The 13,900-nt window shown below is 41.5% G+C and overlaps 1 long non-coding RNA gene across 1 annotated transcript in view; it reads left to right on the forward strand.

Moving 5' to 3' along the window:
• The first annotated feature begins 1,665 nt into the window (after window positions 1–1,665).
• Window positions 1,666–13,900, forward strand: part of LOC138821956 (uncharacterized) — an 87,162-nt gene continuing 74,927 nt past the window's right edge. The window contains exon 1 of the long non-coding RNA XR_011370273.1: window positions 1,666–1,759. This is a non-coding gene — a long non-coding RNA (uncharacterized lncRNA). The remainder of the gene's footprint in view (window positions 1,760–13,900) is intronic.

Genomic DNA, 13,900 nt, shown 5'->3' on the forward strand with positions numbered 1-13,900 from the left:
GGTGGCCTGGAGTGGGTGAGAGAGAGTTGTTGATTTATTCTTACAGGATGGAGTTAAGTGCTTGCAATAGTTTTGGGGCTGTTGTTTTGGGGTTTTGTGTATTCAGCATGTTTTGGGGCTCTTCTTTCTTTGATGCCGGAAAATGTAGACACTGCCCTGCGCTTGCCCTCGGTCCACGCAAAAATGTGTGTGCAGGGATGGCTGACGAGGCCTGGCACCTGACAAATTATCCACTCAGACTGTCAAGCATCTTCTGTTTGCAAGGAAAGGAGACATGACACGTGTAAACACTGGGGAATAGGACCTGCTGCAGAGGAGGGATGCCATGTCAGTCCTGATAAAGGCTGACGGTGCATTCCTTTACCATTCGTCAGCCTGCTGCTCTCTTCCTCTCGGCCCCTTTCTCTGCTACGACCTTTTCTTTTACTCGGACGCCCCAGGCATGGTCTGGAACAAGGTTCTGATTAGTCTGAACTGACCATCTTGTGTTTTTATTCCCATTGATGTTCTAGTTTAGCACAGAGCCATAAGACACAGACTCAGAACACATTCCATGAGGCCTGCTTGTTTCTTAGGACATGTGGCAAAGAAGATTCCTTCTTGTCACTCCAAGCAGATGTTGAGATGGGCCATGCCTCTGATGATCAAGGTTCTGGTTTCATGAGATTTCCTGAGGCAGTGGTGGAGGTTTGCAGATCCAGGGAGTACTTAGATGAAAGGAATTACTAGCTCCTGGCAATCAAATTGGAGAATCAAACTGATGTCTTACTCCAGCCCTACCCCAAAGCCTTGCTGAATTAATTCCTAGTAAGCTTAAGGTTACACTAAAGCAACAAGTTGCCTGGCTGTGGACCATGCTCCTCAGGCTAGCGTTATGAGCTGGAAACCTGGAAGCAAGGATTGAAGAATAACCCTGCTAGCTGAGACTTCTCTGGCCTCATTAGAAGATCTCATTTTTCCTGCATTTTCACAGCCTCAGATAAGCCACAGTTTACAGCAACAGTGAGGTGTTGAAGACAGACAGGTTTGGGACCTAGCTCTCTCTTTCTACTCAACCATGGGTACATCTGGTCACCAGCAACAGAAAAGCTTACCAGTCACGGCTTAATCAAGGGATTATGTCTCTATCTCATACATCATGAATTCCAGAGGGAGGCAGGCCAGGGTAGGCATAGTGGTTAAGGATTCTATTGTGGATCAGCTCTTCCTAGCTTCCTGCCTTGAATCCTTAGAGGATTGGCGTGGGATAAAAATCTAATTCCAAAGATCTCAGCGGAATGTAGTTTATTTTCAGGAAAGTATACAGTCGATGGTGACATAAACAAGCCGAATCACTCAGTGTAGCTTAGAGTTCTGAGGAAACAGGCTGCTTGCAATTCCAGCTAGGAATGTCCCCAAGTTTCTACCACAGCTGAGGTTCAGTAGGTGCGAGATCTCTCTAGAGATCCTGTTCTCTCCTAGAATTTTGTCAACTAGGGAACACACAGGCACTATCATCAATGATGTCTCTTGCCTTTATGCTGTGATCATCTACTTAAGAGCATCTGATCTTTGAAGAGGCTCTCTAGATCATAATTTTTATTACTACACAGCCATGAACCTGAGCCAAAGTGGTGATGGATTGTGAGGTCAGCGGAGAGGCTGAGATTAGTTAAGGAAGTAAAGGAAGAACATGCATGCAGGTGCTAGTAGGACACTGAGACCATGAAGAAATAAAGCCTGAACTACATCTACTGGGAATGGAACATGGGAGACTCAGGTAGGACATACAGAATTGTTAGAGGGTAGAGATGCCCAGGCCTGGATCAAGAGGAAAGTCTGTAGAGCTAAAACACAGTGACTGCTCCATGACATTGAGGAGAGAAGACAGGTTTTCTTTGAAAATGTTTTTGCCTGAAATGATGTGGTACCTTCTCATTAGTTATGGGCATTCATCCTGTGACTGAATCCACAAGTTGAATAAAATGAAGCCTGCAATTATCCGGTGAATATGATCTTTGTGGTGAGTCTGTTGAAAAGGAAAACAGAAACCTCTGATTCTCCATAACTGCAGGGGAAGTGGAGAAGGTCGGTTATTTTTGAGTACACAGGAATGATCCCTTGGGTTATATAACTTGTCAAAGCTCTTTCACATCTCACCTCAACTGTTGTTGACTAAAACTCTGGGAAGAGAGCTTCCTTTTTGTGATGACAAATGAACCAACAGAGGGAGATGAGCCTATGAAGTGTCAGGCTTGATCAGATGACTGAGCTCACAATGGAGATGAGAGGAGGGCTCACGGCTCAGTGTTGTTTTTACTCTGATGGTTTGAGTGGCTTCAGGGCTTTTTAGCTCCTCCTTCACACTGCAGTACCACTTGCTCAAATATGACTACTTCAACATGAACCCTAATACCACCTCCACTCCTCATGGACTCCATAGGAATTAGACAAATGGTTCCTTTAGTAGGCATAGAAGGTACAGCCCTAACTTCCAGGGTTCTGCTGCAGGAAGTTAAGTTTGTGAGGAGCCAGGAACCTGCATTCCAAATGAGTTTGATAGGGATGATTCATCCAGTACACTAGAAGTATCACCAGAAGGAAATGGGATTGAGGGTGGGGAGGATTTCTAAGTCCCTTCGTTTCCTTTCCTGTTCCTTCCTCTTGCAAAAGAGGACTTCTTATCTGATCAACTAGATTCTGGGTTATGGACTAGGCCATATTGACTAATGGATATTGTCATTGTGTGTTTTAAAACATCAAATAGTTGCAAGACTATGTCTCCTTTTTCCTGTTTCTTGCTGTTGCTGCGAAGGGACATTGCTGTGATGTGACATGTGTCTTTCCCCTTTGTTCTTGTCATTTGTTTGCTTTCTCTGTTTTCCTAAAGGTGGTCATGTCAGCTGTGGTTCTCTTGATCATAGGAGTCAGCCAGAATCCATCTTGTGATGGGACTTGGGATGCTTAGTTGGGAGGGAAGAGTCCTGTGGACATAGATGAGGCTACCCTTAGCTTTGTCAGTGCTCCACCATGACTATACTGGGAAGTGGTCCTGATAGAAATGAAGTTGGACCTGATTTACAAATGATCTTGTTTCCTCTGTGTGTGTGTGTGTGTGTGTGTGTGTGTGTGTGTGTGTGTGTGTGTGTGTGTGTGTGTGTGTGTGTGTGTGTGTGTGTGTGTGTGTATGGGACCTTCAAAAACAGTGTCTAGCATTTCTTGAGTGCATGCTAGGCATCATTCAGTGTGTTTTTCATGAACTGACTTAATTATTACAACAACCCTATGAGAAAGAACTATGGCTACTACTTTTTTTAAATTTTTCTGATGATTAGTAAAATTCTTAGATGTTTTCTTACTATTGAGGGAATGATTAAAATGATTTAAAATTAGACTTTCGGACTCTAAAGCCCAACCTACTCCTACCCACAACATTTTAAGTCCTTTGGAACTCCATGTGGTAAGGGGACCATGGAATTGAGGAAGAATAGTGGCTTTTTTTCTTCCTTTCTTTTCTTTTTCTTTTTTTTGGTGCCAGTCCTGGGGCTTGAACTCTGGGCCTGGGTGCTGTCCCTGAGCTTCTCATGCTCAAGGCTAGTGCTTTGAGCCACAGAGTCACTTCTGGCCTTTTCTGAGTCATTTACTGGAGATAAGAATCTCACGGACTTGAGTAAGGCAATGAGTACATTTCTTGTCGAGCATTGTTACCCCTTCCCTTCTTGTTCTCCCACTATCCCTTCCTTCCCCATCTCCCTCACTCCTCCTCCCACCCCTGCCCGAAGTTGTAAAGTTCATTTCCAATATAGTGTCTTGTGGGTATCATCTTGTATCCTTGTTTCAGCTGGCTTTAAACTGTGATCCTTAGATCTCAGCCTCCTGAGTATCTAGGATCACAGATATGAGCCACTGGTGCCTGGCAATACTGGCATTTTCAAGTGCCTTGGACAGACACCATCTTAGCATCATCAAAACCTTGCCCAGACCCCCTCAAAGAGGCTAATTTTTAACAAAACAGACACAAAAGGGCAAAGCCATTGTTTTACTAATTAACTAGAACTGAAAATCTATTTTGAGTTATACTATGAGATAACTGATTTCATTAAGTTATCCTTACTTTCTCCTGAGAGAGAACTTAACTCATGCATCCCCGATGGCTTCTGCTACAATTCCTATAACCCCAGTGGTTCTGGAATCAACAGATATGAAAACATTTGAGTAATCCCAATTTCTCTGAGTCAGTTTGCAAGAATGGGCTATTATTCTCTACCTTAGAAAATAACTATTAATCAGACAGAAAGGTACCATAAATCACCATGAATTAGATATGACTGTCCCCAAACAGTTTTGCCTTGCCAAAAATGTTCTGAGCTTTATAACATTGGTCAATACTGGCCCCAACCCAGTGGTTTCCAGTTTTTCTTTATAGAGGTGAATAGACTAAACTCAGCACTTTCTCAGTCTCTCAAGAAAGTACAGTGACATCATTTAGAAGTTATAAGAATCCTCATATTAGGCCAAATTCCACTCTGGGTTTGACATCCGTTGCCCCTTCTCAAATCAACCCCCAGGAGTATGGTTAAGTGAAGGGAGAACTTGGCCGGAAGCTTGTTATTTTTTTGCAGTTTTAATTACACATACCTCATCCATTTGCCCAAATTAGGAGAAGAGGTTTGCTTGAGGAAAACTTCACTTGTTGGCTTGTTTCGATGTCTGGTTCTTCTAGTACTTGGGAATTTCAAGAAAATAATCAAGAATTGATATTCTTTGTTTTGGGGAATGGAAAGAACTAGGAACATAGACTATCTAGCTCCAACCCCATGATTTTATAGGTCAAGAAGCAGAAATACATTAAAAGACAAAAAAAAAAAAACCCTTCTATCCAGGTGCTTGTGGCCCATGCCTATAAATCTAGCTACTCAGGAGGCTGAGATCTGAAGTCAGCCCAGGCAAAAATGTCCATGAGACTTTTATCTCCAATTAATCACAGAAAAAGCCAGAAGTGACATTGTGGCTCAAAGTGGTAGAGTGCCAGCTTTGAGCAAAATCTTTTTTGCCTAGGGACAGAGACTAGGCCCAGAGTTCAAATCCCAGGACTGGCAAAACAAAACAGAACAAAACAACCTGGAGATTTTAAAAAGCAATGTGTTCAAGGTCAGATTGCAAGATGAACTCTGCAGCAGCAGCAACAACCAGGCCAGGAATCTGTCCCCTTGGTTCAGAATGTTTTCCAGCCCCAGCAAGAAGAGTGACTTATCATAGGGATTGGTTCCTGCTGTATTCCACTGCGGAAAGGACAGGAAGACCTAGGATCGAATCAGTTTGGCTATGACTTTCTTCTCTAAGGCTGAATCTCCCTACTGGCAAAGTGAGAAAGAATAATATATACCTTCTAGGAGTTTTGTGACAATTCAATGAGATGATCACAAGGCAAGAGGGGCATAGGTATTTGGTGAATCTTGGTCTTCTTCAGTTTAGGACTTTTGGGTCACCCAGTGAAAGAAATCTGAAGTGGTTTGTATATGCAATGAAATTCGTTAAGTCAGATAACATGATTTGGGGAGTAGATTTGGGTTCAAAAGAGTTTTGTTCCACAGGTCAAAGGCTATCATGAGAAATGATTTTTTTTCCCCTGCTATAACAGACATTCTGAGGGCAGTTTCCTTTTGGTGTGACAAGATGGCTGTCAGCAGCCATCAAGATTTCCCGCCTACAAGGTTCCCATCTAGAAAAATGTAAATTCTTCTTTTCCGGTATTTCTATTGAAGGTTTCACGATTGAGCCACTCTGGCTAGCTCTGAACAAGCACATGATAGGAAGAAAATAGAAAACCACGAAGCAACAATTCCAAACACAAAATGGGACAATTTAGGTACAAAGAAGATTATTGCCCATGGCTGAGACAAGATGAGAGGTCAGGTTAAGATTATTTCCTCTCTCCCAGAACTTGAAGGTGCTGATGAGAGAGGATGGAATGACTCCATATAAATTGAAGATAGGGACAGTTGGTTTTCTATGGGACAATCAGCATGTCCTGATGGGATACGGACATAAACAATTTCCATTTCCTTCTTCTTGACCTATATTTGTCAACACTTGGGATAATTTTATTCTCACAAATTAACTTTAGATTTAATCAGTACAAAGAGAAAAGAGATGGTGCCAAACTTATTGCCCCTTGGTCTAAGTAATTTGATTTTCCTGATTTAGGAGAAAGAAATGTTGAAAAGAACCATATTTCCCACTCAGCCATACTATATTTTCTTCTTGTAAAATAAAAACATCACACTGTGTAAAAACAGACCGAAAAATGCTTGCCAATAGGGCTACAGAAATGCCACCCATCATCAAACCTGGGTTGTCACACTCTGTAGCAGTATTTTTGGTTTATGAAGCTGTCATATTGCCTATTAAAATAAAAAATTATTAAATATTTGCTATGTGCACTTGAGTACAAAGAACATAAGGATGTTAAAATGTTTCAGACAGGAATCTATCTTGTGCATTCAGTAAATTCAAGAGTAGTTGTTGAGAAAGACCCATGTGTTTGCCATTTGCTATGGTTTGAACATGTCCTCCACAGCTCATGGGCTAGAAATTTGATTCCCAGAGCGACAATGTTGTGAGGTGGAGCCTATTAAGGGGTGCTTAGGTCACGGGGGTCCTAACCTCATGAATGGATTAATGTTGTTATCACAAGAGAGAGTTATTTATCTGGATAGAGGCTTCCTCTTTCTATCTTTTCCTGCCCACTTCCTTCCATGATGCCTTCTTCCATGGGGTAATGCAGCAAGAAGGCCCTTGCCAGAAGTAAGCCTCTTGGCTTTGTCAGCCATCAGAAGTAGAAGAAACAAACCTCTCTTTAAATTGTCCAGTCTCAAGTATTCTGTTTTAGTATCATAAAATGGGCTAACACACTATTCTTCTAAGAAGTATAGGAAGTAAAAAAAAACAAACAAGAACATAGTGATTAAGTGCATAAGGTTTTGAAGTGCAAAACTTGTCTTTCTCATGGATCCAGTTTGTGACCTTGAGAAACTTTCCTCAAACTCTGGTTCTTCATCTATTAAATAAGCATAAGAATTACACTTTTTTCAGGGTAATTGAAGCAATTAGGTGTCCTAATATATTTTAAGTTATTTGACACATGGTATATGTCATTAAGTAGGTTACAAAATGGTAGATGCTTGCTCTGGGAAATTTTACTTTTATTTCCTGCCAAAGATTCCCCAGGCCAAGAATTTACATGTACACATACTATACACACACACTCAGACTCACACACACACACACACACACACACACACACACACAGTACAACACAGCACAGCACATGCTTATGTAGAAGTCATAAGGAAGGTCTATTTTTAGCCTTCTGCAGAACCTCCATACTTGTTTCCATAGTGGATGGACTACTTTATATTCCCACCAACAGTGTATTAGGGTTCCATTTTCTCTACATCCTCACCAGCCATTTACTGTTGTTAGTTTTCTTGACAGATGCCATGGTGGCTAGGGTGAGATGGAATATTAGTGTGGTTTTGATTTGTATTTTCTTTATGGCTAAGAATGTCGAATGTTTCTTCATTTATCTATTATCCCTTTGTATTTCTTCTTCTGAGGACTATCTGTTCAGTTCACCTGTCCATTTGGTAACTGGATTACTTATTCTTTCGCTAAATGCCTTTTTTGGTTCCTTATATATTTTGGATATTAATTTTTTTATCGCTTGAATAAGTGGTGAATATTTTCTCCCATTTTGTGGATTTTCTCTTGGTTCTGTTGATTAGTTTATTATGGTTTTTTTTTGTTTGTTTGTTTGGTTTTGCTCTGAAGCAAGTCTTAAATTTAATATAGTCCTACTTTTCAATTCTTGTTCCCATCTCCTAAGCATCTGTAGTCCTATTCAGAAAAAATTTACCTGTGCCTGTATCTTCCAGAATTTATTTTGAACTTTTTATTCAACTACAGAATCTTCTCTATTGTTCAATTGGTATCCAGGTCTACTTCTGTGCCAGTACCATGTTGTTTTTGTCACTATGGCTCTGAGGAATAATTTGAAGTTTGGAATTGTGATGCCTGTAATGGTATTCATATTACTTACAATTACTTGTGCTGCTATTTGGGGTCTTCTGTGCTGCCATGTGAACTTTTGGATTGGTTTCTCAGATTTTTTTGGAAGAATATTGAGATTTTGATGGGCATTTCATTGCTTTTGGCGGTGTGGCCATTTTCATGATATTAATTCTGGCAAGCCATGAGCATGGTGGAGGATCTTTTCATTTTCTGATGTCTTTTTTCGTTTCTTTCTTGATGATTTTATAGTTTTCATTGCAAAGATTTTTTACCTCCTTGATTAAGTTTAGGTTATTTTATTATTTTTTACTTTTGGAATTTTCTATCTTTGTGTCCTTAGGGCCAGGGATTCATTCTTCCAGTCTTTCCATTCTACTAAGTTTATCAAAACCATGCCTCAGATTAAGTGGGGGGAAGGGGTAAGAATTCAGTCAAAAATTGATGATATATACCACAAAATTAAGAAAAAGTAAGAGAAGAGGTGGGTGGAAGAGGTGTGAGAATGTTGAAGGGTGTAACACTAATCACGATGCACTATGCATAAACTGCTTTGTTAAATAGCACCTCCTTTGTACAACTACTTAAAGATAATTAAAAATTAAAAACAAAATCCTCATTTCTGTTATACGTGATTGGGAGGTATAGTATATAGCATACTTTTGATTCGACCATTTCTTTTTGTTCATTTCTTCTATCTCTTGGTACTATTTATTCTTGTACAATAACTTTCTAAAAGGCTTTTAATAGCCTTTAGTATATGAATTGTGGTTGGATTTTTTTTTTGGTTGTTTAAATCCCAACCTTGTAGTTTCAACATTGCTGCCACACTTCCCTCTGGTTCTGATGTTAGTTCTCTCCTTTCCAGTTGTGTCTTGTGCCTTTTAATATCCCTTGCAATTGTTGTTGCAATGTGAACATGATGCACTGCATAAAGCATACACAGTAACAAGTCTTTGAGAATTCAATGGTAAGATGTAGGGAAGGTGAGGGTGTTTTTAGTGCCATGCGTGGGTCTCACTCTTTTGGTAGCTCTGTGCCCCTGGCCTGTCAGTTCTTATCTCCCATCTTCTTCTTTCATACTTGGGCAGAGCCAAGAAAGCTGGAGGAGGCTGAAGTTGGGGTTTTCTTTTTCCTCAGTTAGGTTAGACTCTGCTATAAACCCAGTGGGTTAAGAGCTCTCTGTTTCCAGAGAGGAAACATTATTAAAAACAGAATGCTCTGGTTTATTTCAAAGTGAAAAAAAAATGCCCTGAATAGTCATGTTGTGAGGACCTTGTACACTTTCTGAAGGTGAAAGTCACAGAAGTGGGATTATTTTCCTCTCTCTAGATTCCCTGAGATGTTTTTAAACTTTTAGACTTGTCCACACAGCACCTCCCACAATCCACTAATTACACATCAGTTTTTCTTACACCATTACTACCACAGTAAGTCATGATTCTCTGTAGGTACCTGTCTCTACAGTATTGTGGAGTGACCTCATTTCCCTGAATATCTAAGAAGAGTTGATTTTTCAGTTTATTCAGCTACTTACTTACTGCTCTGATGTAGTGATATCTACAACCCTTACTTGCTGGACTGGAAACTTAAGTTTGCCTGGATGTTTGTAATTTTATGTCATTATCAATATGTGTTCTGTCTGCTCCCCAGACATTGGCCACAAGCAGTCATACAGTTGCTCCATCACAAGCCGTTCATATGGCATCCTTCAGCCTTGCCCAGGAGCAGGGAAGAGAATATCACTGGCAAATGGCACTGACAGCTACCGTGGAAGTCAACATACATTTTCTTTTCTTTTCTTACAATTTTCAGAAAGATTGGAAGAGAGCCAATCAAAAAGGCCAAAAGGAACATGCCCAGTTTTTTTCTCCCAGTCTTACTATGGCCTCTTTTCTTGATGTAAAGTGAGAAAGGTAAGGGTGTATTCAGAGAACAGGGACATTTCTGTCTTGGGTGTCCTTTTGTGGAAATCAGGGGGCTTCTTAGGAATTTACACAAACTCTGCGTGGCAAGAAGGTCCATAAAATGTCCCATCTATAAAGTAGCAGGTGCCACCCAATGTTCACATTACCGAAAGGATCCACTACTGGACAAAATGCATTGAAGTTTCTAACTCTCTCAGAAGTAACCTTTAAGCAATACATTCTGGGTTCTTTGAAAGAGTAGACAGGGGATTAGAAGCAGTTTGGTTATATATACATACATACATATATACATACATACATACATACATACATACATATATACATACATACCATATATATATATATATATATAGAGAGAGAGAGAGAGAGAGAGAGAGAGAGAGAGAGAGGGAGATAGAGAGAGAGAGAGAGAGAGAGATCCTATGACAGCTCACATAGTACAAGTTCAATAGGGTGAAGGTGGAATTTCCTCAAACAATTGTTCCTTTACTTTTGTCCCATGGAGGCCTCCTTGCAGCTTGCCTTTCACTCATAATCATACAAACTGTGATGAAGAGTGAGGCTTCTAAGTAGGGACACTAAGTAAGTCATGGCTGGCTGGGTTAAAATTAGAGTTATTACCTGGTACAATTCTAAAGCTAGTTGGTGAAAAAATAATTTTTTGCTTTTCTTTTCTTTAAAAGCTAATTTTGTGTGTGTGTGTGTGTGTGTGTGTGTGTGTGTGTGTGTGTGTGTGTGTGTGTGTGTGTGAACAGCTTTTCAAACAGGAAAAGGAAACTAGATTCCAAGAAATGCAGGTCACTTGAGGAGAGACATGAAGAAAGCTCTGTGGGTGCCCAGGGCTACTTGTTCTGGTTATGGATGGCTTTAAATTCCTTGAATGTATCCAGGAGTTCAATAAACACTTCAGAATAAAGCCACAAGGAGCCTGCAGGCTTTTGAATCCCTAACATAGATGCTTTCTGGTGGGATATCCCATCATGCACAGGGCCAATACAGGTTTGTAATTCATGCCACCTGAGAAAAGTTTAAGTCTTTTTGAGGCAGGATAGACTAGGGAGAATGAGGCATGGAAACAACTGGCAGGAATTAAAAAACAAACAAAAAAATAAAAAAATTAAGCTTAAGGCAAATACAGGAGATATTTATTCATCTACTTCCCTTAAGATTGAGGGACCGAAGTCATTTAAGGGAAAATGAGGCAGGATAAATTGAGGACCATGAGGCCTCAGAAACATGGTATTTGGAAACACAGAAGCACTATCTTTATTCCAAAGAGAGACAACAAGATGAGTTCCTTCCTGAAACATGCATTCTTATCCCAAGAATTAACATTTGTCTGGCAAGATGTATACCTTACTGAGAAAAATGCTTCCGCCACACTTAAGCAACCTCCTACCCAAAAGGTAGACAACAGGATGCTTTCCTTATCTCAAGAATAAGCATCTATTTTATGGCAGGATACATTCTTACCTGGAAAGAATGCCCAAAATATCCAGGAACTCAGAAAGTATAACACCAGGACTGATTAGACTGAAGATAAAAACACGTATGTTTGCATGACTCTGAAGTCAGACCCCCTGCCTTTACCATATAAATACCCCTAACAGCCAAGTAGTTGTATGTCTCTCTATCTCTGTCTCTCTCCCTTTGAGAGCACCCACACTCTGTTAGAGTGTGCCCCTGCCTTTCTGTTTATTCAGTTTGTCTGCTTTTTGCTTGTCTGCTTGCCTTCTTGCTTACTTACTCAATAAAGCTCCATCAAGTTTTCTTACCATTATGACTTGTCCAGAAATTCTTATTCTGCGATAAAAGTCAAGGACCCTAAGTGAAGAGTCCCTACTTTTAGAGGGAAAATTCTCAAACCCTCACCTGCATACAGTGACATCTTGGTATCCAGTTTCTACTAAGTCTTCTGTGACGGCTCACTTCAGAGACTCAGAAGCATGGTAATAGAACTGAGTGCAAAAAAAACAAAATCCCATTTTTGCAGATGAGGAAACAGATGAGCCCCCAAAATGTCATAAGGTAAATCCAATCTTGTGAGATAAAGAGAAGCCACATTTTGAGAGGTCAAATTGGTAGTCTTTATTGGAGTGCTGGCATCTATAGGTGGATTATTGTCACAAAGACCTGTGAATACACATAACATGGTTAGAAAACTGAGCCATGAGAGCCAGAGAGAAAAGAAAGGGCAGAAAAACAATGCCAACAAACCAGATCAGTTCCAATGAAAAGCTGAAGCGGGATGCCATGTTGACCAGAGGATGGCCAGGATCCAGAGACACAGCTCCCAAGACATGGTGTAATGGCACCTGAGCTGGTCTGGCCTCAATAGATCAGGGGGAAGAGTCACAGGAAACTCTAGTCTCCCAAGTTCAAAGCACAGAACTGACAGGTCCTGTAACCTATAGTCCAAGTCCCCACCCCTACATCTGGGAATTCAGGCACACCCATCACCTGGAAGGTAGGACTTCCCTTTTCTCCACCATGAAGACAAGATGGCACCAGTTAACCCAATTTCCTACCTGCCACGTGTCCAAGGTGGTACTGGTTAGACTCAGCATCCTAACTTCACTAAAAAAAAAATGCATTTCCTGCCCCAGGTGGCAAAGCTGGCAAGTGATGGTGCTGAGGTTGCCCTCAGAGCTTCCTAAGAGGCCTTCTTTGTGGGGTAGGGGTGTATTTGTGAGTGTGAGCCAGTGCAGCTATGAGACTGAGGTCCAACGGGGGAGATCTGAAAGCAGAGGCTCATATTTTATGCACCTCGGAATCCCTGCTGTCTGGCCTCATGCCTGCCTATCATAGGGGGTCTCCAGTATGTGCTCAAATGTATTAAAAAGGAAACCACCAGAAATCAGGACTGTTTAGGGACCAGGGGAAAGTCGAGCCTTTTATGTCACAGGAACTGTAGTCCTGACAGGGGAGAGCCGGGAGTTACTAGGGGTGTGGGGGTGGGGGGCTGATGCATAACAAGTGGTTTAAATAAAAGACTGCTCAAGAATTGTGCTTTTCCACTAGACGGTGCAACAGCAGAAAGTGCTTTCTTTTGTGTCAGTGGGAAAGGAAGGGCCTGGGACAGGAACTAGAAAGGATGCTTTTCTTTGCATCAGGTTGCTCTGATGGGTTGCCACACTTCAGCTTCTCAAAGCCCAGACCCTCCCTGGGGGGTCTTTAAAATCCTCCCCACCTTCCTCCTTCCTGCCTGACACTCCAGCCTCAGATCCTCTGCCATCATCCTCCCACAAGATGGAGCAAGACAAATGGTGTCCCCTTCCCTCTCTTTGGTAGGAAGAATGCTAAAGACTTTGCAGGCATGCTGCGGTGTCCCAGTTGAGCTGAGAGTGCCTCCTCTTTCCCAGGTTTTCTAGTAGTGCTCCCTTTCTTCACGCTGGGCAAAGCCCCAGTCACAGGTCTGTGTGTGCAGAGGGTGAATCAGATTTGCCTCCTTGAGGACCAGATGAGGAAAGCAGTGTGTTTGTGGGATGGTGAGAGGCCCACAGGGAGCTTATTGGGTGTGGACCCCAAGCAGCACCCTAGAGCTGAGAAAGAGACTATTCCAGCCTCAGGTGGATGGGCACGGAGGTGGGAGGGGCAGTGGGGAGATGCTGACTTCTCAGTTGCTGTGGGCAGGTACCAGAGAGATTCACTAAGGCACTGTGTGGCTGTGTGGGTAACTGTAAATGGTGTGTGTGTGCGTGTGTGTGTGTGTGTGTGTGTGTGTGTGTGTGTGTTTGTGTGTTCTGGGAAGACTCCTTTTACTTTTGAATACTGAGCCTGGCTTGGTTGAGCATGACCTAGTGTGGGAGTCTTGTGCTGAGTCAATACCAGAAACAAATAGCAGTGACAATTATAATTTTAATAGCCATGGCAATAGCCATATTAACTGAATAATAACAACATGCCAGATACTGTTTTAATTA

The sequence above is a fragment of the Dipodomys merriami genome, unplaced genomic scaffold (genome assembly GCF_024711535.1).
Source record: "Dipodomys merriami isolate MVZ:Mamm:240054 unplaced genomic scaffold, mDipMer1.0.p SCAF_97, whole genome shotgun sequence".
Taxonomy (NCBI): domain Eukaryota; kingdom Metazoa; phylum Chordata; class Mammalia; order Rodentia; family Heteromyidae; genus Dipodomys; species Dipodomys merriami.